At 45.7% G+C, this 26075-nt stretch overlaps 1 long non-coding RNA gene across 2 annotated transcripts; it reads right to left on the bottom strand.

The window, feature by feature from the left end:
- Window positions 1–776: 776 nt before the first annotated feature.
- On the bottom strand, window positions 777–20418 carry LOC109446806 (uncharacterized). Of its 2 annotated transcripts, XR_012491746.2 has the most exons (5): window positions 20325–20418; window positions 3955–4116; window positions 2923–3114; window positions 2541–2674; window positions 777–1318 (listed from the first exon to the last, which is right to left on the bottom strand). It is a non-coding gene; the product is annotated as an uncharacterized LOC109446806 (long non-coding RNA). The 2 variants fall into 2 exon arrangements; XR_016021764.1 differs by lacking the exon at window positions 20325–20418 and having other exon boundaries at window positions 778–1318; window positions 3955–10084.
- Between the last annotated feature and the right edge of the window lie 5657 nt (window positions 20419–26075).

Raw genomic sequence — 26075 nt, 5'->3', positions numbered from 1 at the left:
ATAAGGGCTAGCCTTCCATTTTAAACAAGAAGGAACACGAAGGCAGAGCACTGAGGTAGCTAATCAGGGGACACAGGTTGAAACAAAAATGCTGTTCCAGCCTCAGGGGAAGCAGGTGTGGGTGTGACTCCCCCAGACAACTCCTCTCCCATTGTCACAGGCTCGCAGGACACCTCACGTTTGCAGAGCACCTCCCAGTTCTCAGCGCACACTCATGCATGTTATTGCTGCAAACCTCTCAGCAACCCAGTGACCCGAGCTGGGTAGAGAGTCGACATGCCCAGCGTGACAGAAACAGATTCAAATCCAGAAATCAACACTTAGAGGCTTTGTGAACCAAGGCAAGTCAACCTGAGGCCCTCAGATTTCATTTCTGTTGCTCTAGCCTCTTCCTGGAAGGGCTGTGCGGAGCAGACGTGGAAGTGTCTTTTCCACGGCACAACAAAACCTGGTGCTAAGGGCCATGTTTTTCAGATGAGGAAACTGAGGCTTGATGGTATTAAAAAAAAAAAAATCTTGCTCATGGTCCGGGGGGTTAGGCAAAGACAAAGTTGGGAAAACTTTCCAAAGTCCTAACCTTTTCTTTTGATTTTTTAAAATAGCTTTATGAAATGTAATTCACGTGCCATAAAATTCACCCCGTTAAACTTTCCAGTTCGGTGGTTTTTAGTATATTCACAGAGTTGTACCACCAACAATACAATTTAATTTTAGAATATTCTTATCACCCTAAAAACACTGATCCCATCAGCAGTCTCTCCCCATTTCTACCCCCCTCAACTCTCTGTTCCAGGCAACCACTAATCTACTTTCTATCTCTCTAGTTTTGTCTAATCTGGGCAATTCATATAAATGGAATTACACCACATGGTCTTTTGTGACCAGCTTCTTCCATTTAGCATAATGTTTTCAAGGTCTAAGTCAAACAGGAACCAGAACTTCATGCCTTTCTGTGACTGAATAACGTTCCATCATGTGGATATTTTGTGTATCTGTTCATAAGTCCCAGACATTTGGGTTGTACCCACCTCTTGACTATTACGTACAATACTACCATGAACACTCGTGTACGAGCTCTGTGCAGACATAGGTTTTCAATTTTCGTGGGCACATACCCCAGAGAGGAACTGCTGGGTCACCTTGCTTTGCCATGTAATGTCGCAGAGATTCAGCCACCAGCGCATCACTGAACACTCCGGAGGTGCCATCACCTGGTAGTTTTCAGTCCACCTCCAGCTCCCAGGTCCTGACGTCTGGGTCCGTGGTTTGCTTCTATCTTCATCCCCAGCACCTGGCTCAGGGCTGCTGCTTAAATCACCTGAGACCAGGGACAGAAAGTTGTAATGCTTCTTAGTCATCGCTCTGCAGTGACCCTTGCGCAGTGAGTACAGCTGTGTCTGCATTAGGACAATGGTGTCAGTTGGTTAGAGGAAGGAACCCGCACTGCAGGGGCCTGGAGGATGGACAGACAAGCCCTCTGCCAGGAGGGGCACGGCCTGTTCTCCAAGCTACGTGACCCTTAGAAGTCATGGAACCTTTCTGAGTCTCAGGTTCCTTATCTATAGAATGGCTGCAATAATAGATCGGGGTGGCTAAGAAGTATTCTTAGTAAGGTGACCTTTCTGGTTTCGTCCTTACTTTGGCATTTGAGGGCCAGAGTGTAGAGAAGTGGAACACGCCGGCCTTCCCTCAGATCATACGTTGCTTCCCCACTGTAACCATATCTGGTAACCACACGTTATCGTCCCCAAATCAGATCACACTGTGTGGCCCTGAGCCAGGACACTGGAAATCCGGGTCTCGAGCTGCCATTCCTGTACCTTGTCTATGAGCGCTCCACACATCTGAACGGGGTCTCCCGAGGACAACTGTGGTCACTGTCCCTACCCCCGGCCTGCCTGAGCCCCAGCAGTGAGCACCTCGCTGGGCTAACCAAGCAGATGGCAGCTTCCCTGGGCCCCCAGTCCCCAGTCTCCATTGTCGCCAAGGTGATGCTGATCAGAGTAGAAAGCGGGGACCTGACTCTGCCAGGTCCATTAGTTGCTAAGTTGGAAGCTGCCCTGCAGCCTGGAGCCTGAGGTGCAGCCGACACCCACAGGCTCTGGGGAGGGCAGCCCCCTCAGAGCAATCGCGGAGGCCTCCGTGTTTGCTGGCCTGGTTCGGTTCCCACACATGCTGGTTGCCCCAGCTCACCCGGAAGTACCCAGCCAGCCCTGCAGGGGAAACCTGGCTGGGGAAGACCCGCCCCACAGCTCCTTCAGCAGCTTCCAGAGGCAGGGAACATGGTCTTCTGTTAGGCAGGCCCATAAGCCACCGCCCATCTCTAAACTGCTCCCCCACTTGCCAGCCACAGGGTCTAGAATTCATTTTCTGAGTACACACAGCGTTCCGGGCAGTGGGGTAGACCTTGGAGAGACCAACCGCAGTCCCTGCCCAGTGGAACTCAGGCCAGCGAGGGCACTGACGAGTAAAAAGGAAATTACGATAGGGAATAACAAAAGCCATGATAGGGGTATGTGCAGGCTGATTTGGGAACCCACTTGGGGCTGACGCAGGATGGCTTCCTGGAGGATGGGTGCCACCTTGGATTGATTGGTGGGGGCTGTGTTGAGGGCTGTGAGGCCGTAGCCTGGCTCATGGGAGACAGTCTTGATAGATTAGTGATGTCTGTTACCTGTCACAGAGGGAGGATTCTGCCAGGGCTTGTGCCAAGTACTTACTCACCCTGTACTAGACCTTAGTATATGAGCGAGTACATCAGATTCTTTCTAAGGAACGGACAAACGGAACTCAGATTATTTTGATTATAACCAACCCTTATTGATTATTTCTTATATGTCAGGCATAACATTAGATGGTTTCACAACCTCCCTCTGGAGTAAGAACTATTTTTATCTCTATTTTCTTGATGAGGAAACTGACCTTTGGAGAGGTTAAATAACTTGCCCATAACCGCAGGCGTCAAATGTCAGTGCTGGAAGGAACCTCAGGGATCCCTGGCCTGAAAACCTTCTTTACAGATGAGGAAAAGGACGCCCAAGGTCGTTCAGAGCTGGAAGGTGGATGGTGAAGGGGGAGAAAAGGGCTCCATATCCAGCCGGCTTGGGGATGGGCCTGTGGAGGAGAAACAGGCATTGCTGAGAGTGGGACAGTGTGTCCACTAACTGCCCCACGGTATCCATGCTCCCTTTTTCACTTGAACAATAAACCTTGCGGAATCTAAGCTGGGCACATGGCCGCCCCACTAGAAACTACATTTCCCAGATGGCTTTGTGGTGGAGGAGCCACGTGAGAAAGTTTAGGTGAACAAGAACACTCCTGGGTCATCTTCCTAAAGACCTCTCCCCTTCCTGCTATCTGAGAATTGGTGACACATGGGGCTGTTGCTTGGCTACATCCAGATATGGAGGCCTTGTGTGGAGAGTAGCAGAACTGCCCCACTGCTGGTCCCTGGATGGCCTTGGGGCACAGAACTGCCCACTCAGGAGAAAAGAGAATCCTTGACGGGCTCAGGTAGGTGGAAATATTCCACTAACGTAGCCAGGTCATAAGGGTCTGTGCCACTTCTGCCCTGAGTTAGTTCCCTGTATCCACCCCACTGCAAGGGGTCGGAAATCAAATCCTGCCTCATGCCTAGGCCGCCCTAGCCTGTGCAGCTCTCCCTGGAGCCAGTCCACTCCCCTGAGTCCTAGCACCTGCGCACAGACCAGCGTGGGAGCGGAAGGGCCTCTTTATTCCCTGGCCACGCACCCTAGTGGGTTCCAGGCAGAATGCAGGGCTGCGTGCTACCTGCCTTTGCTTTCCCAGCTCCCACCCAGAGCCTGACCCAGAATAGAAGCTCAACCCCCAGGTGATGGGTTGATGGATGGAGAGGAGGCTGAGGGCACGTGATAAAACACAGGCCTCCGTCAGCTTCCTCCCCTGGTCCAGATGCAGCCAGGATAAATAACTCACCTGTAACCACAGATGTCAGATGTCAGTGCTGGACGGACTTGGGTTGTTCTAATTCAATTCCACAGATACTGACAGTCTGCCAAGCCCCAGGCACTTTTCTAGGCTCCTTAGGGCCACAGGAATGGATCAAGCACAGCTCCTGCTCTTGCTGGGGCTCTTGGTCTGGAAGGGAGACAAGTACCAAGGCCTGGAAGGACTGAGACAACTACCAAGGTCTGGAAGGACTGAGAGACAAGTACCAAGGCCTGGAAGGACTGAGACAAGTACCAAGGCCTGGAAGGACTGAGTCAAGTACCAAGGCTTGGAAAGGACTGAGACAAGTACCAAGGCCTGGAAGGACTGTGATACAAGTACCAAGGCCTGGAAGGACTGAGACAACTACCAAGGTCTGGAAGGACTGAGAGACAAGTACCAAGGCCTGGAAGGACTGAGACAAGTACCAACGCCTGGAAGGACTGAGTCAAGTACCAAGGCTTGGAAGGACTGAGACAAGTACCAAGGCCTGGAAGGACTGTGATACAAGTACCAAGGCGTGGAAGAACTGTGATACAAGTACCAAGACCTGGAAGGACTGAGAGACAACTACCAAGGCCTAGAAGGACTGAGAGACAAGTACTGAGGCCTGGAAAGACTGAGACAAGTACCAAGGCATGACCCATCCCCACTCCCCCAAGGGAAACAGCCTAAGTGCCACCAGACAGAAAGCTAGCCTGTGCTTTGGAAGCACTGAGGAGCAGTCATTTCTGTCTGCTCCAAGGTGCGGGGAGGGTAGGGAGAGAGTTCGGAAGATTTCCCGAAGAAGTGGCAACAGGTGAGCGAGGCTGTGACTGGTGAGCCCTGTTCCAGAAGGGTTTGGGAAGGGGGGGACTCCAGGCAGATGGACGTGCTTGAGCAAAGTACGAAGGCAGGAGTGTGAACGCCAGGCTTCAGGTCGCGTAGGCAGAGCCCAGAGGGCAGGACAGTTGTCTGCTGCTGACTGCCTCTGGGTTCAGCTCAGGGAGAGGGGACCCTCCCCTTTGTCTTGATGCAGAAGACAGGGCAGGCCTCACTGTTCTCCTGCTGTTTACCTTGGAAAGCCATTTGTTCTCTTTGGGCCACAGGTTCCTCATCTACGGCTAAGGAACACCGAGCTGTGCTAAGCAGCAGAAAAGCCACCACAGGAGGAAGCTGTGTGGTGGTGTGCCTGTTGTCTTTGGGGTTCGGTGCCAGGTTCTGCTCTGTCCCAAAGGCCTCTGACACCTGTCAGGCTGGCTGGCTGGCTCCCTGAGGTTGCACCCCTGCAGTGGTGGGGGGGCTGAGGGTGGGGCTCCGTGTTCTCTCTGAAGGTGAAGTAGTGACGTCAGCCCGGCCCCTGTGGACATTTCCCACCGGCTCTCCCGCCTCTTCCCAGGCACAGGTGACAGAAATGTGCCCTGACAGCTGCACAGAGAAAGGGCCTTTGACTAATGGGAGCTGGCAGGGGCTTGGTTTGATTTGTTGACTATAAAAATGTCAGCTCCTTCGGGCAGCTTCTTGAATCAATATTTGCTGTTCTGAGGCTGAATTCAGATGCGTGGTAATCCACAAGCCTGGCTTCTTCCGCCCTCACCTGGGCGAGGACTCGCACCCACAGATATTTGGCAGGGCCCCTCACAACCCAGATGCCCTCCCAGCCCAGTCCCGCAGAGGGACAGGCCTGGCAACGGGGTGGCCCAAACGAAGTTCACTAGGAAGCAAGGGCTTCTCTGAGTTTCATTTTGTTCATCTGAGGAATAGGCAGAATCGTAACCCCTACTTCCCAGGGTGTTGTGAAGCTCATGTAACAGGAAGGATGTATAAGGGTTTAATCGGTTGTCAAATCCTGCAGCCGAACGACAGAAATGACCACGGAGATGACGACAATGAGGAAAGCCATTTGCGAAAGTCTTCCCCGTGTTGCTGTTGGCTCGAGTTACCCTCTAGCCAAGTCTCACGGCAGTGATCTGAGAGCAAACAGATTCTGGGACTCTTTTCCTTGGGGACCTCTGCACCAACCACTCGTTCTCAACTCTCAGCAGCTGCCACCTAGGCCCCCTTCTGGTAGGGGGCCAGTGGAGAAACATGGTGCTCTGAAGGTAGGGGGATCCTTGACTCCCCACTTAGTGCTGTGTGCCTTTTGGCCAGTTACTTAACCTCTCTGAACGTCAGGATCTCATCTCCAAGACAGCACAAGGCTTACCCTGCAGAGTCGTTGTGGGGTTCAGAGCTAGTGTTCACAGAATGCCCAGCCGGGCACCTGGCCCTCAGTGGGTGCCTCACAAGCACTTGTTCCCCTGTTCCATCATTGGTGCCTCCTGGTCTAACATAACTCCTACCCTGACACGTGGGTCTGGAAATACCACCCTGGGCACCAGCCCGGACAACACCATCCTGAGAATCCATGAGGCTTCTTTGCTGGCACATAAGCTTCTGAGACTGCAGAGACTGCTTTCAAGTACTCTGTCCCCTGCCTTGGCTTCTGATTTGGCGTGGCTGTCAGAGCTGGCAAGCAGTTTGCAGGTTACAGGGCAGAGCCACCCCCGGAGCAGGTGGAAGCTGTGCGTATGATGCCAAGGGTGGCCTTGGAGTGAGGGGTACAGACTGGGTCTGACTCACACAGAACTAGCCTGCAGCTCATCAGCTTCAGGGCAGGTGGACACGGCCCCACAAACCTTCTCACCCACTGCTGTTTGCATGAAGTTTTGGGCAAAAGCCTCGTGTGCTAGAGGGAATAGAAAAAGGTGCAGTTACTTCAGAAAAGGGAAGTTTCTTTAAAAGGTAAACACCCACTTACCCTAATTTGACTATATAGTAAATGACGATAAAACGGCACTCTCGTCCTTTATCATAACCAGCATTTGAAATACATTTTTAAATGGATCTTTGAACATTGAAGTTATAAATGTAAATGAAGAGTCAATTAATTCCGGAAGACTTGAAAAAGAAGAATGTGTTCCATTCCCTTTTCCCTTTCCCAAGAGGGCGATCATGTTTCAACGCAGAGAGCCATTCAGAGCCGTGGCAGGTTGCTTGGAAGGTATGCTCACCGACCCCTGCAAGTTCTCCACACGAGCTGCAAGTTTGAACTGGGTCCAGTGTCCTCCACGAAGAGACGAAAGGAAGGGAGTTTACCTGCTCGTCTCCTTGTCTCTGGTTTCTCATTTGATAGATACACGCCGTGTGAATTTATTCTCTTGCACTCCAGACTGCATTGTCCATTCTCTTCATGGGCTGCCCACTTGGGATACCAGGTCCCACACCCGGTGGCATCCAACCCTGGAAGTGATGGGAGGACACAAACTCTGGGCGACTGGCCGGTTGGCCCAGCTGCAAGAACAGACAGATAGATGATGCTCGTGGAGTTTGTGTGTGATGCAGGGTTCTACACACTTATCGCCAACGTACCCTCAGCGCTCATCTATCCATCGAAAACTCCCCACGATCATTCAAACGCATTCTGTCAATTTCAGTGGCCTGGAGTTCTACGTCTGGCCCACTCTGAACGGGTCGCTAGCTTTCACTGTTGTCCCCAAATCTTCCTTTAGCATCGTTTGGAGATTTTCTTCCTCCCTCTGTTAGTGGGAACTCCTGTTTCCTGAATCTCACGTTTTCTTCTTTCTTGGTTTATACCTTCATTTTGGGAGAAGCCCTCCTAAGAAGTGGGGCGTTGTAGGTACAGGGTGCGTACTAGGTCAATTTTTGCCTCAGTATTCAGCCTCAGCCTTAAGAAGGTTAAAAAAAAAAAGCCAAATGCGTACTTCAACATAATTTCTGGCATCCATGAGTTTGTGACAATCAATAATCACGTGACCTTGAGAGTCAATATCATATCCAATTACTACAAGAATGTCAGTACCATGGATGTCGTGCCATTCAGATTACCATTAATATTAGAATATTCACCTTCAAATACAAGTCATCATTGTAGTTATATTTTGGAGTGAGAATCCCCTTGTGAACTTCATATGGTTTAATTCTATAAATACGTGAACATAAATGTATGTCAGACTCTGGGTGGTGAACACACAATGGGATTTATAGATGATGTAATACAGAATTGTATACCTGAAATCTATGTAATTTTACTAACAATTGTCACCCCAATAAATTTTTTAAAAATGTATGTCTAATACTGCAAAAGTGAAATGCTACTATAATTAGTTATTTTATGGACAAAAACAATTATGAGAAACATTTGCAAAGTTGAATACATAGGAAACAGATTTTCAGCTGAGGTGAAGGGTAACATAGAGTGGGTTAGTTAGATAATTTTATGAAGAATGTTTTGAACCAAAAGTATTAATAAAAACCTAAGTACCACAAGAAGAATAATAGGGGTTAGATAACATAATTTGGATCATTATAGAATGGTTTGATGTCCTAGCATTCATAAAACTAACAAAATAAACTTTAAGAGCTACACTTAGCTGTTTGTTATTTAATTCCATTTAGGCCAAAGGTATTTCCAGAAAATTTGTCATGGCTTGTGAGGATATGCGTTGTCCCCTCAACATTTCATAAGAAGGAAAAAACTCCTAAACCATGTACAACGCATTGCATCATAAATCATCTTCAATCTAGATATAATAAAGATATAATAAAAAAGAATTGTTGAGGAAAAAATGAGGTAAACTAAACACATTTTCTTCTCACCAGGCTAGTTCTTAAAATATTGCTTCTGTCCCATTCTTTTTTTTTTTCGAATTACATTCATGTTAGACCTTTTTACTGTTTCATAGATTTCTCTAATATTTCCTATCTTTCTCTCTCTCTCTCTCTGCATTTCAGTATGGGTACTTTCTATTAACAATATCTTTTTAGTCATGAATGCTCCCTTCTGCTATATATAATCTGCAGTTAAAGTCATCTATGTAATACTTAATTTCAGTTATTTTGTTTTTTTTAGTCTTGTAATTTCCATTTGACTCTTTTTACAGGTTTCAATTCTCTGGTGAAAATCTCCATCTTGTCTTCTGTTCTTAAAAATACCCATCAACGATTTTTAAAATCATGTCTGATAACTCCAATACATGGTTCATCCATGAGATTGTTTATATTGTTGTTGTTTTTTCCTCTTGGATTTTAGTTATGTGGTTCTATTTGGGGAAGACAGTCTCAAAGAATGATGAAACTGACAGAAGACATATTCATAGAATAAAAAAGCTAATCTTGTAGTTAACCATAGAAAAAATCATAATGATTTAGGAATCCGAAACAAAAAATTATGTATACACCTTAAGTTGTACATTCAGAATGTAATTACAGCAGCATATCTGAACAGAATTACAAGCTGAAGCAGAAAAGATAGTGGGCCATTTTCATCATTCTTCTTCAGCTAAAGACAAACTACATAACTTTGGAATCGTTCTGTCACTTACTTACATGGGACAGCCAAACAAGATGGGACGGTGGCTTTACATCTTAAAAGACGACTTGAATTTTTTTTAAAAAATGACTTACTATTATATGTGTCAGGTAATAACCCCGTGTTAGTAGGATTTGCTAACACCCACAGATTGATTATGGAAAAGTTAATTCACTTGGTAGAATCTTCTGTAGAAGTAACTGAAATGATGGACCTTGAGAGGCAACGTTTCCTTAAATCACGCCTGTGAAAAAGATTCTCCTTTCATTTTTCTCTAGAGAAGATGCTGAAATTGGTGTGTATGCTGTCACATCTTAGATACAGATGGGAATTTGGAACAGATTTTGTTACTCAGAAGTCTAGTTCTGGTACTTTTTTCCACACCTGTTTATCCAAGGTTTCAAGAAATACACATTTGTGTGAGAACAAAAATCTGAAGTTTCTTGATGAAAATATTCCAACAGCACAAAAGCTCAATTTGTGGGACAGCTTCAATCAAACTGCAGCATCTTCGTCAGCAACCAAATCTCGAAGGAGGAGTTGACAAGGAAATGAGCACTACCTTGGTTACTGTAGAGAAAAGAAAAGGTGAATAACTTGGGTCAACAGCACCGTCAGTGAGTGGTACCTTGTGCTGGCAGGGAGACACTGAAAACACCAAGGAGACATGTCACCTCAGTGAAAGTAAGCATGTGTTGGAATGACAAATATAATGGCCATTGGAGGACTCTAGCAACGTGAAGTGCTGACAAATGACTGTTCCTGCATTATAATGCTGAACTTGACCAATCGACCTCTAAAACTTCCAATAATAAAAATATATTCGTAAGTAAGCATTTTAAAACTTTTAATAATAAAAATATATTCGCAAGTAAGCTTTAAAAATAAAAAGACACATGATTTATACTCATGTGTCTTGGAAGTGCATTCGATGATGGTGATTTTTGGCTTCAGCCAAATACTGATACTATTAGCTGGGCCATTTTGCAGCATCTCTCATTAGGTGGTAAATTTTTAAGACCTTGTTCATCTGAAAATGGCCTTAGGTTAGCCCCATGCTTGATAGTTTGACCAAATGTAAAATCCTTATTTGTTGGGAAAAAAATCTTTCCCACAGAATATTGAACGGTCCATATGTTCTCGTTTCCAGGGTTATTATTGAGGAATCCCAGTCCTTTCTGATTCCTGATCTTTTTTTATATAATCTTTAGCACCCCTGACTCTCTTGAGAAGCTTTCAGACTGTTGTTGTTCAGAAATGTCGGTTTTTGTTCAGTGTTCAGAAATGTCAGTTTTCAGATATGTAGTCTATTTTGACCTTCTGTGATGGGTATTCAGATTAAATTCATGTATATACAGCGGGTGCCCCAAAAATGTATGCACATCTTAAGAATGGAAAAAACTGTATCAAAATCGTAATACTCAATATATATATACTGACAACAAAAGATGAATACAAGTCACATTTGACTTCTGCAATTACAAGAGGCGCTCAAAGGGGTTACCCTCAGTGTAATTTTAATACAGTTTTTTCCTTTCTTAAAATGTGTATACATTTTTTTGGCACCCTCTGTAGATATTTAGTTTAGGGAAATTCTCTTTATTTCTTTGAGGAAATCCTCTTCTATTTTCTTTCAGTAACTACTATTGTTAGGGTGTTAGTCTTTTTCTCAGGAACTGCCTTCTGTTGCTTGAGAAATCTACTGTTAAAATCTAAATGCGAGGTTTTATATTTATCTCAACATTTTCCTTATTTGTTGGAAAAAAAACAAACCTCTTTCCATAAAGAAGAAGGAAGACTAGTGGGTGGGGGTGGGTGGAAACAGAGGCTGCAGTTGGCCAGTTTCTCTTCCACTGCCTGCCTCTTATTATCAAAACAAGTTCGAACCTGACAGCGGAAAGAGAAACTGGCCTCACACCAGACAACCCGGTTTCCATTCTCAGCGTTGCCACTTACCATTGAGCGATCTTGGGCAAGCCACGTCACTTTCAGGGTTGCTGTCCCCTCATTTGTAAACGGAAATGTGAGAAAGACTAGCTGCCCAGCCTAAGAAAACAATAGGATCTGCTTCTAGGGTGAGGTGTGAAGAGCGTGCGAGAGCAGGGATGTGCCGTCAGCCAAGCGTTGGTCAAGTGGGAGACATTTTTATGGCAAATACCATCCGAGTTGGTAGTTTGAAGATAGGGTGTGTGTGTTTCTCTCTCTCTCTCTCCCCCACAGTGTTTTTCTAGTTTCTGAGGGAGCAGAGCTTCAAATGACACTTCCAGAAATAGGTTTTCAGTGTGATGATGTGACAACCACCTCCCTCAATGGCCGGATTAGAAGGCCCGGACTGCCCAGAGCACTGACGATGGCACTTGTGCGTGAAGGTCAGCCTCTCCCAGTTCCGGCTAGGCCTTGATGTCCAGCCCAGAATTCAGACCTGGTTTTGGAACAGGTGCTTACATTTCCCTGTTTGAGACCAGAGGCCTGTGGCTGCCATTTTGACTTTAAGAGCATGGCCAGGTTTGGCTTTATCTTGGGATAACCGAGAAGTCTTTTTCATTCCCAGCCCACCCTGCCTGTTGCTCGTATCACAGCTCGGGTCCTTATCGTTTCTACCCTGGACTGTGGTGAAGCTTCGTAATGATACCTTCTGCCTCCTGTCTTGTCCCTCCACAGTCTGCTCAAGGCAGTGTCACCTTTATAAAACGCAAGTCTGATCGGTCACACTCTGATCAGTTAAACCCCGCAGGGGTGGCAGTTAACTTTGGCATGTCCCTATTCTTTAGTCCCACCTTGTGTAAATGGCATGTCACTGTTTTATTTTAACCTGGCAATGTCTGTTATTCCTCATTCTTGTCTTAAAAAAAAAAAAAAAGAACTGATCAGTTATTTCCTTTATTTCATGTTTTCCCCTCTCTCATTTCATGTTTGAAATGTTTGCATGCTGTTTTTTTCTTTTCTTTTTTTTTTTTTTTTTTTTACTCTTTTCATGGTTACCTTCAAAAGTTTACCATACATATTGCACCTAAAGTCTTAAAGCTGAACTGTATCTTCCGCCCTCTCTTGGAATTTAGCTCCATTTCTGCCGCCCTGAACTCAGATAGTGCTGTTTAGAATAATTTTTAACTCGGCAAAAGGCATTTTTGTGTGTATTGATATAGTTAGCATTTATTTGTTTATCATTGTTGCTGGCATATTATAACATCCTGTTGGCATCATTCTCTTCCTTGAAGTTTATTCTTTAGAATCGTTTTCTTGGTGGTAAGTGTTCTCAAAATTGTTTCCTGTAAATATTTTGCCCTTATTCTTTGCTGAGTACAGAAATCTAGATTGACAGCTATTTTTTGCTCAGCCCTTTATGGTCCATCTTCTGGCTTCTATTTTGAGAAGTCAGCTGTCATTCTAACTGTGCTTTTTAAGTTGTCTTGTCTTTTCTTTCTGGCTGGTTTCAAGCTCTTCTCTCTGTCTTTGAATGTTCTGCCACTTCACTACAACGTGTCTAGGCCTGGATTTGTCTTTAATTATCCTGCTTAGGATGTGTTATACTTCCTGGATCTGTGGGTATTCATCTGTGTTTGTCATCGTTTCTGGAATCTTTTTAATATCACCTCTTCTCCATTCTCTCTCTCTAGTCTCTTTTCAAAACTCCAATGAGACACGAGGCCTTCTTATTCTTTCTTTGTGTCTAACTTCTCTTTCATTTTTTCCATGTTCTTGTATTTCTTTGTTGCATTCTGAATAAATTCTCTTTCAATGTGTCTAATCTTCTGTTTCATCCATTGAATGTGATTTTCATTTCAGTGGTTACATTTTTCTTTCCTAGAATTTCAATTTGTTTGTTATTCAAATCTGTTTGTCATTTTTGTTGGTTTTTTTTGCAGTAAACTTATCTTTATAATTGCATCCTTGTTTGGGATAAGATCGGAGGCAGGGTCAAAGAACAATTCATAATGAAATTTTTCAATTACTCAGAACTAAGTGATAGCTAAATTGCCACATATATCAAAACTTGTGGAATGCAGCATCGGCGATGTTTGAAAACTTTTATATCCTTAACCACTTCCATCAGAAAAGAAGAAAAGCTTAGAATTAATTAGGTAAGACCGAAGAGTTTAGAAAAAGAACAGAAAGCCCAAAGATAGTAGAAGAAAGTAAATAATAAAGGTACGAGTGAAAATTATGAACTAGAAAACAAAGACAAAGGAATGAACACAGACAAAAGTTGGTTCTTTGGAAAGAGTGATCGATACTCATGGTCCTCAACCCACAGTCTAGCGTTGCTCCTCACCATTCCACTGAGATTGCTCTGGCAAAGGAACTTCTAACAATTTCCTGCATACCAAATCCTAAGGAACTGTTAGTCCTCATCTAATTTGCCTTCTGCACGGCAGTGGGTATTGCTGACGCCTCTCTGAAGTCCAGACCCAGGCCTCCCAATTGCCTGCTCAGTAGCTCCACTCAGGTATCTAATGAGCGTTTTAAATGTGTGTCCAAATTTCTGCCCTGTAAGTCCCCTGCCTCCAGCCTGGCTCCTGTTGCTATTCCCCTCCGTCAGAAAGGTCAATTCTATTTTTTTTTTTGGTGTCTCAGATTGAAAATATTTCAAAAGTTGTCCTTCTCCTCGTCTTATACTTTTCAAGTTTGTTCTCAACCCCACAGCAACAAACATCTCTTGAAAACACATATCAGATCATCAAACGCTCCAGGAACCTCCCACCATCCACAAAACACAACCCGATGCCTTGTGCTGGTCCCCCCTGACTGGGCCCCTGCTTGCTTCTCCATCTGAGTTTTCTCCCCTTCACCTGCCCATTCATGCCGCTCCTACCAGCTGGCCATCCAACATGTTTCTACCCCAGGGCCTTTGCACTTATCACTCCCTCTGCTTGGAACACTCTTCCCCCAGAACTCCCAGGCTCACTCTGCCACTTCATTCAGGCCTTTGCTCCATCTCCACCTCCGAGAAGCCTTCTCCAACCCCATATTTGGAATAGCACACGTAGGTCTTCTCCCTCTGCACTATTTGTCCCCTGCCCCCTATTTTATTTCCAATTACAACATCACTGCCATGATGAAATACGTATGTGTTCATCTGTCGGTGTCTGTTACCCATCCCCACCCTACTGGAATGCATGCAAATTGTTGGGGCTTTGTCTGTGTTACTCATCACTGTATCCTCATGGCTAGAACATCCTGGAGCTCAATAAGTATTTGGTGAATGTCTGAATGAATGCCTCAGTGAATGAATAAGTAACCTGGGCTGGGAAAAGAAAAAGAGGGGCAGGACAGACCGAAGGGGGTGCAGACTTGGGGGGGTTGTTTTAACTCTCTGCGGCCGCCTTCTTCAGAAAGCCATGTGATGTTACTCTCTGCCCACAACACATCATACCTTTTGACGGCATTTATCACTCCACCTTGTAGTTTGGATATGTTTAGACTGGGATCTTCTGGAGAACAGTACTATATCGTCTTCACCTCTGCAGCCCTGGAGCCTAGCTGGGCACCTGCCCTGTAACAGATGCCCGCTCAATGTCTGTTGAGTTGAATTGAACCCGCACTGGCTACATTCACTCTAACTGAAAATGGCTTTAGCCTAATTGTGAGCTGAGTCACTTCTGCCAAAGCAAACCAGATTTGAAATGTAGTGACAGAAAAACCTAGGCAGGTCAAAGCCCTTTCCAGGGCTTTTCCTGACTTTCCTGATTCAAAGAAGAAGTGAAATATAGTGATAGGTCCTTGAGGGTAGGGACTAAATATAACTAATCTTTGTTAACCCTCCAGTAACTCAGCGCTAATACTTACAGAATGTGCTTTATAAATAAACAAATGTTGCATAAATGAATTTTTAAAAAAAACGTTTGTTTTTGTTTTTTGCTTCTTAATTTGCAAATTGTCTCCAAGGATAGTCTCTAAGACCCTTTCAAGAGAGATCTAAAAAAAAAAAAAAATTCTAGCTTCTTTTAAGAGGAGGCTGTTGATTCGTTGGCCTAAGCTGGTGAAAACCCAGGAAGCTGAATTCGGTGGCGGGTGGCTTTGCCCCGGGCACCCTCTGCCCTCCTGATTTTGCTGCAAAACCAGGAACCATGTCAACCCAGGTCTCTTCTGGCATCTACTGGCTCCTGGAAAGACCACGGAGGACTCTGACTCTTTGCTCTTATTTTTCAAGAAACTCTGCCGCCCCCTGAGCATAAGCCGCAGGCAATGGGGGGGAGCTGGGCTGTCCCTGTCCAGGCGCCATCCTCCGTCCTCCCCTCCAAGGGGGAAAGGTCTTGTGAGCTGAGTGTGTAGTTGACCTGGGCCCTCAGCCGGAGCCGGGCGGACAGAGAATGTGGGTGGAGGAAGAAGGAAAGGATTAGAGTAAGCGAGAAGGACCGCGTGCCCTATAAATCACAGATGTTTGCCAAGTGGAAAAGCACCCAATCCTCAGAATGTTTCCTGTTGTGTTTCTTGGAAACATTTCCTCAACGGGGTACAATGAAGTATGCCATCTCTGCCCAACCCAGGTGCGAGCCGCTTCCCTCTGGGCTGCTGTTCCTGGTACTTGGCCTGAAGAGTGCCGGGCCCTGAATGCCCAGAGGGGACTGCACGCAACGGTTACACGGGTGCCCTTTCAAGAGCACGTCCTCCACAAGCCTGGGAGGCTTCCAGCATCTCCTGTCCTCGTCTTACGCGTGAGCGTTTCAGGACTGCACCCGGACGTCACGACTCCTGCCAGACACCGTGCAGGCACAGATCCTGGAACGTCGGGGCCACGTGGGCCACCCGCTCCAGGGCTGTCTCCTCTGGTCCCCCGACGGAGGTGGCTCGTGGTTCTTCTGAGGTCCTGGTTGGGTGCCAACCCCGGTGGGCCACTCAGAGCTCCGGCCCGACTCACCCACCCTTGGCAACACCACGCGTGGACCAGGAAGTGGAAGAAGAGGCCCACCCAGCTCTGATCCCTGTCCCTTTTCCAGTGGGCACTGGCCTCTCAGGGAAGGCTGGCTTCATGCTGTAAGCCGGGCCGGGGCTCGGGGCTCAGCCCACAGGCGGGCTGTCGGCCATTGTCAGGGGCGGTGCTGCCTAGTGGTCAGGAGCGTGTGCGCTCGCCTTTCACAGGACCGTGGGGAAGCGCCCTGGCCTCTCCGAGGCTCAGCTTCCTCATCTGAAAAATGGGAGTGCTCACAGCGCCTGCCTCATGCTTTGTGATGAGGAATCCACGAGCGGGTGTTTGTAATGGGATGAGCACGGTGCCCGGCATTTTAAAAGGGTTTGGAATACAAAAGCCCTGCTGTTAAGCTGACAGACAAGAACCTGCGTTGTAGAGGATTTACGGTCTCCACGGACGCATGGCCCCCGCCCTCCACCCATGACAACCTCGGCAGACAGGGAGGTGTTGAGCAAGGCTGCAGCCAAGAGCCCATCTGTGAGTAAAGCCCCAGCCCAGGCTCCCATCCAGCAGGACAGTTGTTAACAAAGCAAGGACGGTCTGAGTCCCAGCTGGTCGGGCTTTGTGATGCCATGTGGAGCAAGCTATTTAACCCCCACAGCCACCCCGTGAGAGGGGTATTATGAGCCCATCTTTCAGATGAGAAAACTGAGGCTTGGAGATATTAGATTGGTGGCTCGTGGTCACACAGTGAATATGTGCCAGACCTGGGATTTGAGCTCTAAGTGTTTGACTTGGTAGGAATAGCTGCCTTTCTGGTGGCTGCTGCTTGCCAGCACATGGATGGCCTTGTAAGTTTTAGGGAATCCCTTCCGACGTGAGTCTCAGTGAGCAGAAAGCTCCTTCTCTCTGCTAGCCAGAGTGAGCAACTGGACCCCTCCTCACTGTTCCGCCCCAAACTTCAAACCTCGCCTGAGGCCGCAAAGCAAGGGGCCACACAGAACAGGTGTGCGATGGTCCCACCGGGGAGGCTGTGCCCGGCAGTGGCCCCTGCCCTGGGCTTCATGTGGCCTGTCTTCCTGAACCTATGGGTCCTACTCATTCTCCAAGCCTGTGCCTCTGGCTCTCTGCAGACGGTCTGGGCCCCCATCCGTCCGTCGGTCTGTCTGTCTGTCTCAAACATCTCTTAGGCTTAAGTAGCCAGCCCTGGTTCCTGCTCTGTGCACTGAAGACCACTGACACACGGGTCCAACGCACATCGGGCTGCTCCTCAGGGACCAGGTCTGGACTAGGAAGAGCAGGTGAGTGCTGCTTGGGGCACTGTGTGCAGGGCGGGGGTGGCGGTACCCCTGGCCTCCCCTTTTCTGGCTTGAAATGCCCTTTGGTTAAGCGCAGAAGTATAGGGGGTCCCGCTGGCCTCCATCAGCGGTAGTCAAGTGGGGGTCGACTCCAGCATGGAGAGGCGGGGGCCAGCCCAGGTCATCAAGCCTACCACGTCTACCCCTCTCAATAGTCACAGAGTGAAACACCTCCCACACGCTCTCACACAGTGACCCACACGTATGATGCCTTCTGCACAATACCCCCTCCTCCTGCCTGTTGTAAGCACACGTCCTGCCTGAGTCCTCTCCCTACGGTGCCTACAGCACGCCCGGCAGTGTCCCATGAATGCATGGACATTGACGGACCGGGCGTCCAGGTGGCTGACTGGTTTGGCGCCCCTCTTGGGCACAGCGAGGAATTCGGTATCCCAGGTGTTTCTTCCCTTGGATGAAATGCCTGCGGGCCTAAGGCAGCTTTGCATGTGGGGCTGACTTCTCTGGGTTCACTCCTCCTAGGTTTGGGTCTGACGATCAATCCCTCGGTAGCTTTTCATTTTTAAGTGCCTTAGAAAAGGTTTCTCTTTTAAAGATCTCATTTGGCTTTTTAAGGTATCCTCAGGGTGAGAGCTGATAAAATCCGGAGGCGACATTATTAGTCTAGTTTGACAGATGATAAAACGTCTCCCTAGTCCTTCACACGCCAACTTTTCCAATGAAACTGTTCCTTATCCTTTTTCCCATCTTCTCCTTTCTCCTTAAATCCCAACGCCACCTGCCCATTCCCCATCTTAACTAACAGTCCCACTTTTTATGTCACTGAAAAAACAAGCCATCAAAAGAGAACTCACACAGGCTTCCAGCTCCCAACACTCTTTTACCCTCACCTCTTCCCATGTCTGCTTCCCACCTGCCCTCTTGTAAAGAGTAAACTTTCCACGCGAGAGGCAGGGGCCTTCCCCTGTGCACTGACCCCACACCCACGTAGGGACACGACTCCCGCAGCTCTCCTTTCTCCCACATCATCAAACTTTCCCTCTAGGCTATAAGCCTTTCCCATCAGACTATAAGCATGGCACAGTATCTCCCTCTAAAAGAAAATCTTTTTTTTTTTTTTAATTGGGGAATATTGGGAAATAGTGTGGTTTTCCAGATGTCAAGTCGTTGTTTTTCATTCTAGTTGTGTGGGGGGGGAGGGGGGGAGGGGGCGTGGCGCAGCTCAGCTCCAAGTCAAATCATTGTTTTCAATCTAGTTGTGGAGGGCACAGCTCACTGGCCCATGTGGGACTCGAACCGGCGACCTTGGTGTTATGAGCGCTGTGCTCTAACCACGGAGCCAACTGGCTGCCCAAGAAAATCTTTTCTTGATTCCATGTCTCTTATGTTTATGCTCCTCACTGCAGCAAAACTCCTTAAACAGCTGTTGACACTGCCTCCACCTCTTCCCTTCCCATTTCTTCTTGAACCCACTCTGCCCTGGCTTTTGTCCCACCGTTCCACAGAGAGCACTTTTTGTCAAGGTCCCCGGGATCGGCCACGTCTGACAGTCAGCTCTCAGTTCGCGTTTTCCTTGACCTGCCAGGGGCAGTGTCTCACTGCGGCCTTGCTCAGCCACTTTCTTCACTCAGGTTCGGGTCCTCGTCCCACATCACTGGCCTCTCGTCCCACGGACCTCTAGACCTTGGCCTGCCTCAGGGCTCAGCCCTCGGATGCTTTCTTTCCTCTCTCTCTGCTAAGTGACCTAACTCCCCAGGTGATCCCAGAAAGTCTACATGGCTGGGTGCTGCTGCTGAGCCAAGTGTCTGTCTCTAGCCCAGACTCTCCCGAACTTCAAGTTCACACAGCCAACTAGTTACGCTCCGTGCCCACTCAGCTGTCTAATAGGAATTACAAAATTAATATGCTCAGCAACAAATTCCTAATTTCACCCTAAATCTTAAATATATTTCCTTTTCCTAGAATATCTTTCCCTTGTTTGTTGCCACTGGGTTCTGACCACATCCAACAAACTTTTCCTTCCTCAAATGTTACTCAAATGCTTCCTCTCTGAGAGCTCCAACTAGGATGGCTTGGATTCCTCTGGACTACAGAGCTGCTTCCACCAAGTAGCTCTGTCTACTCCAAAAAGGACAGTTCCGGCCCGCAAACCTCAGCCTTGCTCAGATAAACTCACCTTTCTTGCTTCACAGAATCGGGAGACTTATAGTCAGGCCTCGTAATCAGTAATTACGTGGCTGTCACCCCGACCTTACTCTCCCCCACCAGCAGTTTCTCTCTTGTCACATTCAGTACACACGTTTACTAGAAAACACAATTTCTGGTTTGCCAGTCTATCCTCTTGTAGCCCAGAAGACCCCCAGGTTAAATATCATAGGTGGTTCTGTTATCTCCAGCGCCTTGTACAAGTCTTAGCACAAACATGCTCAATAAATGTGTAAAGAAAAAACAATTCCGAAAGGACTCAGGCAGCGTTGTGTAACGGTGAGCAATTACAACTGGATTTACAAAGTGTCCTTATGTATTATGCCACAACACATCTATTGTCCTATGTGGGCTAAAATCATTTGCCGGGGCCAAAAGATCACTTTTCTAAGTCTGTCTTCTGATACAAGATAGTTTTCGTCTGGTACTAACTTTTACCTATTAGTTCAAAGTCTTTGTAAAGGAAGAGAGGTCATGGTGGGAAGGAAACGGAAGTGTTTTTAAGGCAATATTTGTCTTCTGTTTGGCAAACATTTCATCACTGACTTGGTTTGAACGGGGCCCGAGCCCCTGGCGGCAGCACCGTGTGCTGAGGTCCCAGCCGTGGGTTCCAGCCAGTCCTTGGGCACAGGCTTACCTCAGCGGAAGCGCTGTGGTGTCCCTGTGCCAGCCAAAGTCACGGGGTCCTGACAGCCCAAGCAAGAGGCTTCCCTGCATCTCTAGCCTTCAGGCTCCAACCATCTGAAGATTAAAGAGAGAGAGAGAGAGTGAGACAGAGAGAGAGAGAGAGAGAGAGAGAGAGAGAGAGAGAGAGAGAGAGAGAATTAGTGCCCTCTGGTGGCACACATTTCTGGCTTCTTATTGCTGAACTGTTTCAAAACACTGCACCCATGCTAATGTGTAGTGAGTCATCCAAAGTTTTGATAAGTATTTTTGAAAGCTATTTCCAGGGAAAATAACCTCTTCCTAAATAACAGTCATGTTCGGAATCTCATGGGCTTTTTGGTGTTGGTGGACAATGGCACCCGACTTTCAGAAGGGAGAGCCACTCCTGGGCACCTTGGTGGGTCCCCCTGGGCCAAGAGCGATGCCGTCTCACGGCCTGAAAAGCACCGCGTGAGAGGCTTGTTTTACGGGTCTCATGGAAACGGATGTCCCTTCAGTTCCAGGCTAGTCTGCCCACCTGCGCTGTGGAGCTCAGACCGCTGCTTTCAGGTATCTTAGCTTTACCAAACATCTCATTTCCCGTTACCGGCAAACTCTACTTTCTCTAAAAATGTAGTTCAATTGTCAGTGACCTGGAGGCTCTTTCTTGATGATTCTCTCCCCTCCCCGACTTAAGCTCGATTAGATGCTACTTCTCCCCCAGCCTTGTAATACAGAGCACATCCCTCTATTAGAGCGTTCCTCACAACATTAAGCAGGCGACTCCCTGTAGGAGGGTAGACATCTTATTCTGGTTTCTATATGTTTGAAGCTTCTGGAAACAGTAGGTGAAAAGTTCAATAAACGTGTGTGGAATACAACCACCATAGGTATCATCTTATGAATCACATTCACATTTTCTAGTCCAGGTCCCTCGTCTTTATAGAAAATACACGAAGGTTCAGAGAAGTTGAATAATTTGCCTGACGCCTTTCAGTCAGTCAGGGGGAGGTGACTGGGCTGCAATTTGGGACTCCGGACGAATCAGAGACCCCTGTTCCTTCCACTAGACCCTCCTGGCAGACTGTGCACTGTGTGTTTCCCACAGTTGCATAAAAAGGATATGGTGCCATATCATTTTTTTAATGTTTAGACTTTTTGTAGTATCTAAGGCTTTGATTTTTTTTTTTTAATAGAAAATACCGAATCAAGAGAAATGGACTATAATCACCCTTAAATGGGGCAGCCTGGTCTGGTGGAGCGTGTTGAGGGGTAAGAACTAGGTGTTTATTCAACTGATATTTAAGCTGTTAAGTAGACTAAAAAGGTGACTCGGATACTAAGTTCTTTAAGCAGCTGACAATCTAGTGGAGGACATTAAAGTCGTGTCCGCAAATAAATGTGATACATCGTAAGAGAGCCGAGAACAGGAGTGACGGATGTACACATGTGGAAGAAAACACTCAAACTTAGGGAACTCAGGGAAGGTTCTTTAAGTTTCATTGCGTGAGAACACAAACGATGAGTAGGATTTTGAGAGAAGTAAAGACATTTCAGGCGGAAAGAGTAAAGCTTTAAGAAGACTAAAATTTGCAGAGGTATTTAATATATATCTCAATAATTTATTCCTGGAATGGCAAATGGCAGAACAAGGAGAAAATCCTTTCCCCCAAAAGGAATAAAATGGAGAAACGTCCTAGAAATTGAGCAAAGGCATGCAACAAATCAAGACGCAGTTATTCAAGAAAAATGATTGACCCTTGGGGTAAGAAGGGCGAGTCTATGGCATTTCAGCCCATGGCTAGTCCCGTTCCCTTCCGGTTCCATCAGCTCGGCAGTTCTCCCAGGGCCGGACAAGCTGGGCGGGGATGACTTTGTTTGGAGTGAAGCATAAGAAAACTCCATTCCCCAGGCGCGGTTGGAAACAGAAGAAATCTTAGTGGCAGATGAATAGCAACTGTGACTACGGCCAGTGTGACAATTCCATTCCAGTTGGAAGACCAACAGATTGGCAGAACGGCCAGAAATTGAACAAGGAGACCGATCCATGGAATAAGACACCCATGGTGCAACCTTGCTGCATGGCCTTGGTTTGGAAGGCTGCACGCAAGAGCAAGGCAGAGTGCACATTAAGGGGAGACCAGAGAGAGCCCGAGCTGAATGTGAGGTCCTGGATTCAGGCAGAAAACACATGTGAGGGCCCGGGATAAAGGAAAAGCCACAGAAGCCTTGTAACCTGCCAGAACCCTGAGGGTGCTATGTGTTCCCTAACCTACACACAGATCCACTGGCCAAGAATGGGAGGCCCTTCCAGGCTAAAGTCTGACTACACCTTCTGACAAACCACTGGCTGACCCCCTAACCTATGCTGACCCAGGCGTGACTCCTAGGAAGCCAGATTTAAAAATATAAATAAGATTGTAAAACTACAAAACTGAGCAAGGAGACAGCCGTAGCCATATAGCAAGGGAAAGACAATCTCCATAAAATTAGTCCAAGGAAATCACCAAACAATAAAAAAAAAAAAAAAAAAAAAATGGCAGCAACAACAACCTACCACCTTCCTGGGTGGTGGAGATCAGAGCAGAATCTAGAGTTGCCACAATAATATATGGCCTAAAATGTCCAGTTTTCAATAATTTAAAAAAAAAAGTACAAGATATGCAAGGTGACCTGTTTTCAGGAAAAAAAGCAGTCAAAACTGTCTGTCCCCGACCTCCACCCACCAGATGCCAGTAGCATCCGTACCCCCACCCCTGAACAAAAATGTCCTCAGACGTTATGTGTCTCCTGGGTGAGGTAGGGCAAAATCACCCCTTGGTTGAGAACCGCGGCTTTAAAGCTACAGTAATCAACACAGTGTGATATTGGTATAAGGAAAGACACAGATGGATGGAACGAAATTAAGAATCCAGAAATAAAACCTTACATCTAACATCAACTGATATTTCACAAAGGTGCCAAACCAAATCAACAGGAGACGGAGAAGCTTTTCAATAATTAGTACTGGGGTAGAGACCCACATGTAGAAGTGACTTCAGACCCTGACTGTACATTAAAAATGAACTCAAAATGGATCATAGACCTAAATGGGAGAGGTAAAACTATAAAACTTTTAGAAGAAAACATAGGTCTAAAAGTCTTCTTTTTTTTTTTTTTTTTGACTTCGGTTTAGGTACAAAAGGACAATCCATAAAAAATTTGATAAATTATCAAAATGAAAATATTTTGCATTTCAAAGTACACCATTAAAAAATGAAAAGACAAATCAAAATCTTAGAGAAAATAAATACAGAATATGTAAAAAAGTCTTCCAACTCAATAAGACAATCCAATTTTTCAAATGGGCAAAATATTTGAATAGACATTTTACCAAAGATTTGTGCATGGCTAATCACACAGATGCTCAACATCATTAGTCATTAGGGAAACACAAATTAAAAGCACAGTGAGATATAAATTTACACAGACTGGAATGGCTGTAGAAAAGACAGACAACAAGCGTTGGTGGGGATTTGAAAAAACTGGTACTTTCACCCTGGTACATTGCTGGTGGGAATGTAAAAACAGTCACTTTGGAAGACAAGATGGTAACTTCTTTAAAAGTTATGCATATTATAACTTGACCATATCACCCAGCAACTCACTCCTAAGTACCGTGCATACCCCAAAGCTATGAAAACAGGTGTCCACACAAAGGCTTGTATGCAAATGTTTATAACAGCTTATTCACAATAGCTCCCAAGTGGAAACAATCCAAATATCTATCAATTGGTGAATGGATAAACAAAACATGGTATATACGTACAATGAAATATTTTCAGCCGTAAAAACGATCGAACTTTTAATACTTGCTACAACAGAATGCTTGAAAACATCGAGCTAGGTTACGGAAGCCAGATGCAAAAGACCACAAGCGTATGATGCCATTTCTATGAAATGTCCAGAAAAGGCAAATCTATAAAGACCAAAAGCAGATTAGTAGTTGCCCTGCAGCTGGACAAGAATGGAGAATGACTGAAAGGGAACATGAAGACCTTTGTGGATTATGGGAAAGCTGTACAACTCCATAAACTTACTAAAGCTCACTGAAATTCCCACTTACAATGGGAAAGTTTTATTTTATGTAAATCGTACCTCAATAAAGCTGTTAATTTAAAAAAAAGTTAAATCAGCAAATAGTAAAACATTCATTTTCCTATCCTTACCAAAGATAACTTTTAGTGCCTATTTTTTGCTGTGTCTGCTTTAACAAAAGTGACTTCTATACGGTTTTTAAGCTGCTTGTTTCATATATATTATGCCTACATTTGCCTGTCATTAAACTTTTTTATTAACAAAACTGTATGAGTTTATTTCATAGACTCATGAATGAAAACTGAAACACAGCCTTAAAGAACATCTCGTGCTTTCATTTACCCTCTTTTGGTTTCACTTTCCTTCTGTATAAAATGAGGAAGAACTGGTTTTCTTGGCTCTGTGTGTCCTGTTCGAATTGCACTTCCCCTTTATTAGTTTCTTTCTATTGCTTTAGGGATGATGACTGCAATGTACTAATGAAAATAATGAAAACAGTAACTAAAGTTGTGAGCTTATTTCAGGCCAGGTACATGGATTTTTCTTTTAATTCTCCTAAAAATCCTGTAGTATCCCCTTTCTAAAGGTAAGAAAATTGAGATTATTTGGGGGTTAAAAAGTTCAGATTTTCTTCGGGGCCAGGGAGGATGCAGAATTATTGCTTAATGGTTACAGAGATTGTTTGGAATGATGCAAAAGTGTTGGAAATAGTGGTGATGGTTGCACAGCATTGTTAACTATTGCCACTGTATTGTATACTTAAAATGGCTAAAATAGCAAACTTTGTATTTTATCACAGAAAAACATTTTAGTGTACCAGAGCGAGCACCAGAAAAACATTTTAAAAAATTGTGTTAGGTTAGCCAACAAGATACTGTCTCTCAACATCTGAACTTGTACTTTTAAAAAGGTTTTAAGATATAATTGGCAAAACATGGTGTAAATTAAGGTGTATATTTGCTATACAGATATATTATGCAATGATTACTATAAAAAGATTAGTTAACACATCCGTCACCTCAGATAGTTACTTTGCGTGTGTGGTGAGAACTTTTAAGATCTATTCTCTTAGCAACTTTCAAGTCCTCAATATTATTGATTAGTCATCATGCTGTACCCAGAACTTATATATATGGGAGTTCATACCATTTGACCAACACCTCCCCATTTCCCTCTAACCCCGAGCCCTTGGCAACCGCCAATCTACTCTGTTTCTATGATGAACCTATCCTCTTAACGTGAATGCTATCTGCATGTTACAAGTTTTTTGTAACCCAATGAAATAATGTAAAAATTTAAGGTGTCTGGCAAACAGAAAGATGCCCGAATTTTATTGTACTCAGGGACCCTTATTCTTTCATCTGGTCCTGTTTTAGTTGCCTCTGAAAAGGAAAATCCACAATTAATTTGATACATCCACAATGTAAAATTTCCCAGTTTAAAATTTTGATTTAAGTTGCAATCCACTGTCCCAGGAAGAATTAGACCTCAAAGATGTAAACTGGCTGTTATTTCGGGTTTCACCACTACCTTATTTGATGCTCTGTGGGTACAGGGTTTTAACCACTATCTATCATCTAGCTGATCTTATTCCTCAAACCTCTTAGGCCTATCTTTGCCCAAGAATCCCTTAAGCAGGATCGGGTCAGATTTTAATGTGACAGAA

Source organism: Rhinolophus sinicus, chromosome 7 (genome assembly GCF_057876585.1).
Source record: "Rhinolophus sinicus isolate RSI-liver-muscle chromosome 7, RSI-T2T, whole genome shotgun sequence".
Taxonomy (NCBI): domain Eukaryota; kingdom Metazoa; phylum Chordata; class Mammalia; order Chiroptera; family Rhinolophidae; genus Rhinolophus; species Rhinolophus sinicus.
Note: the sequence above shows the minus strand (reverse complement) of the source record. Positions and strands in the feature narration are given on the sequence as shown.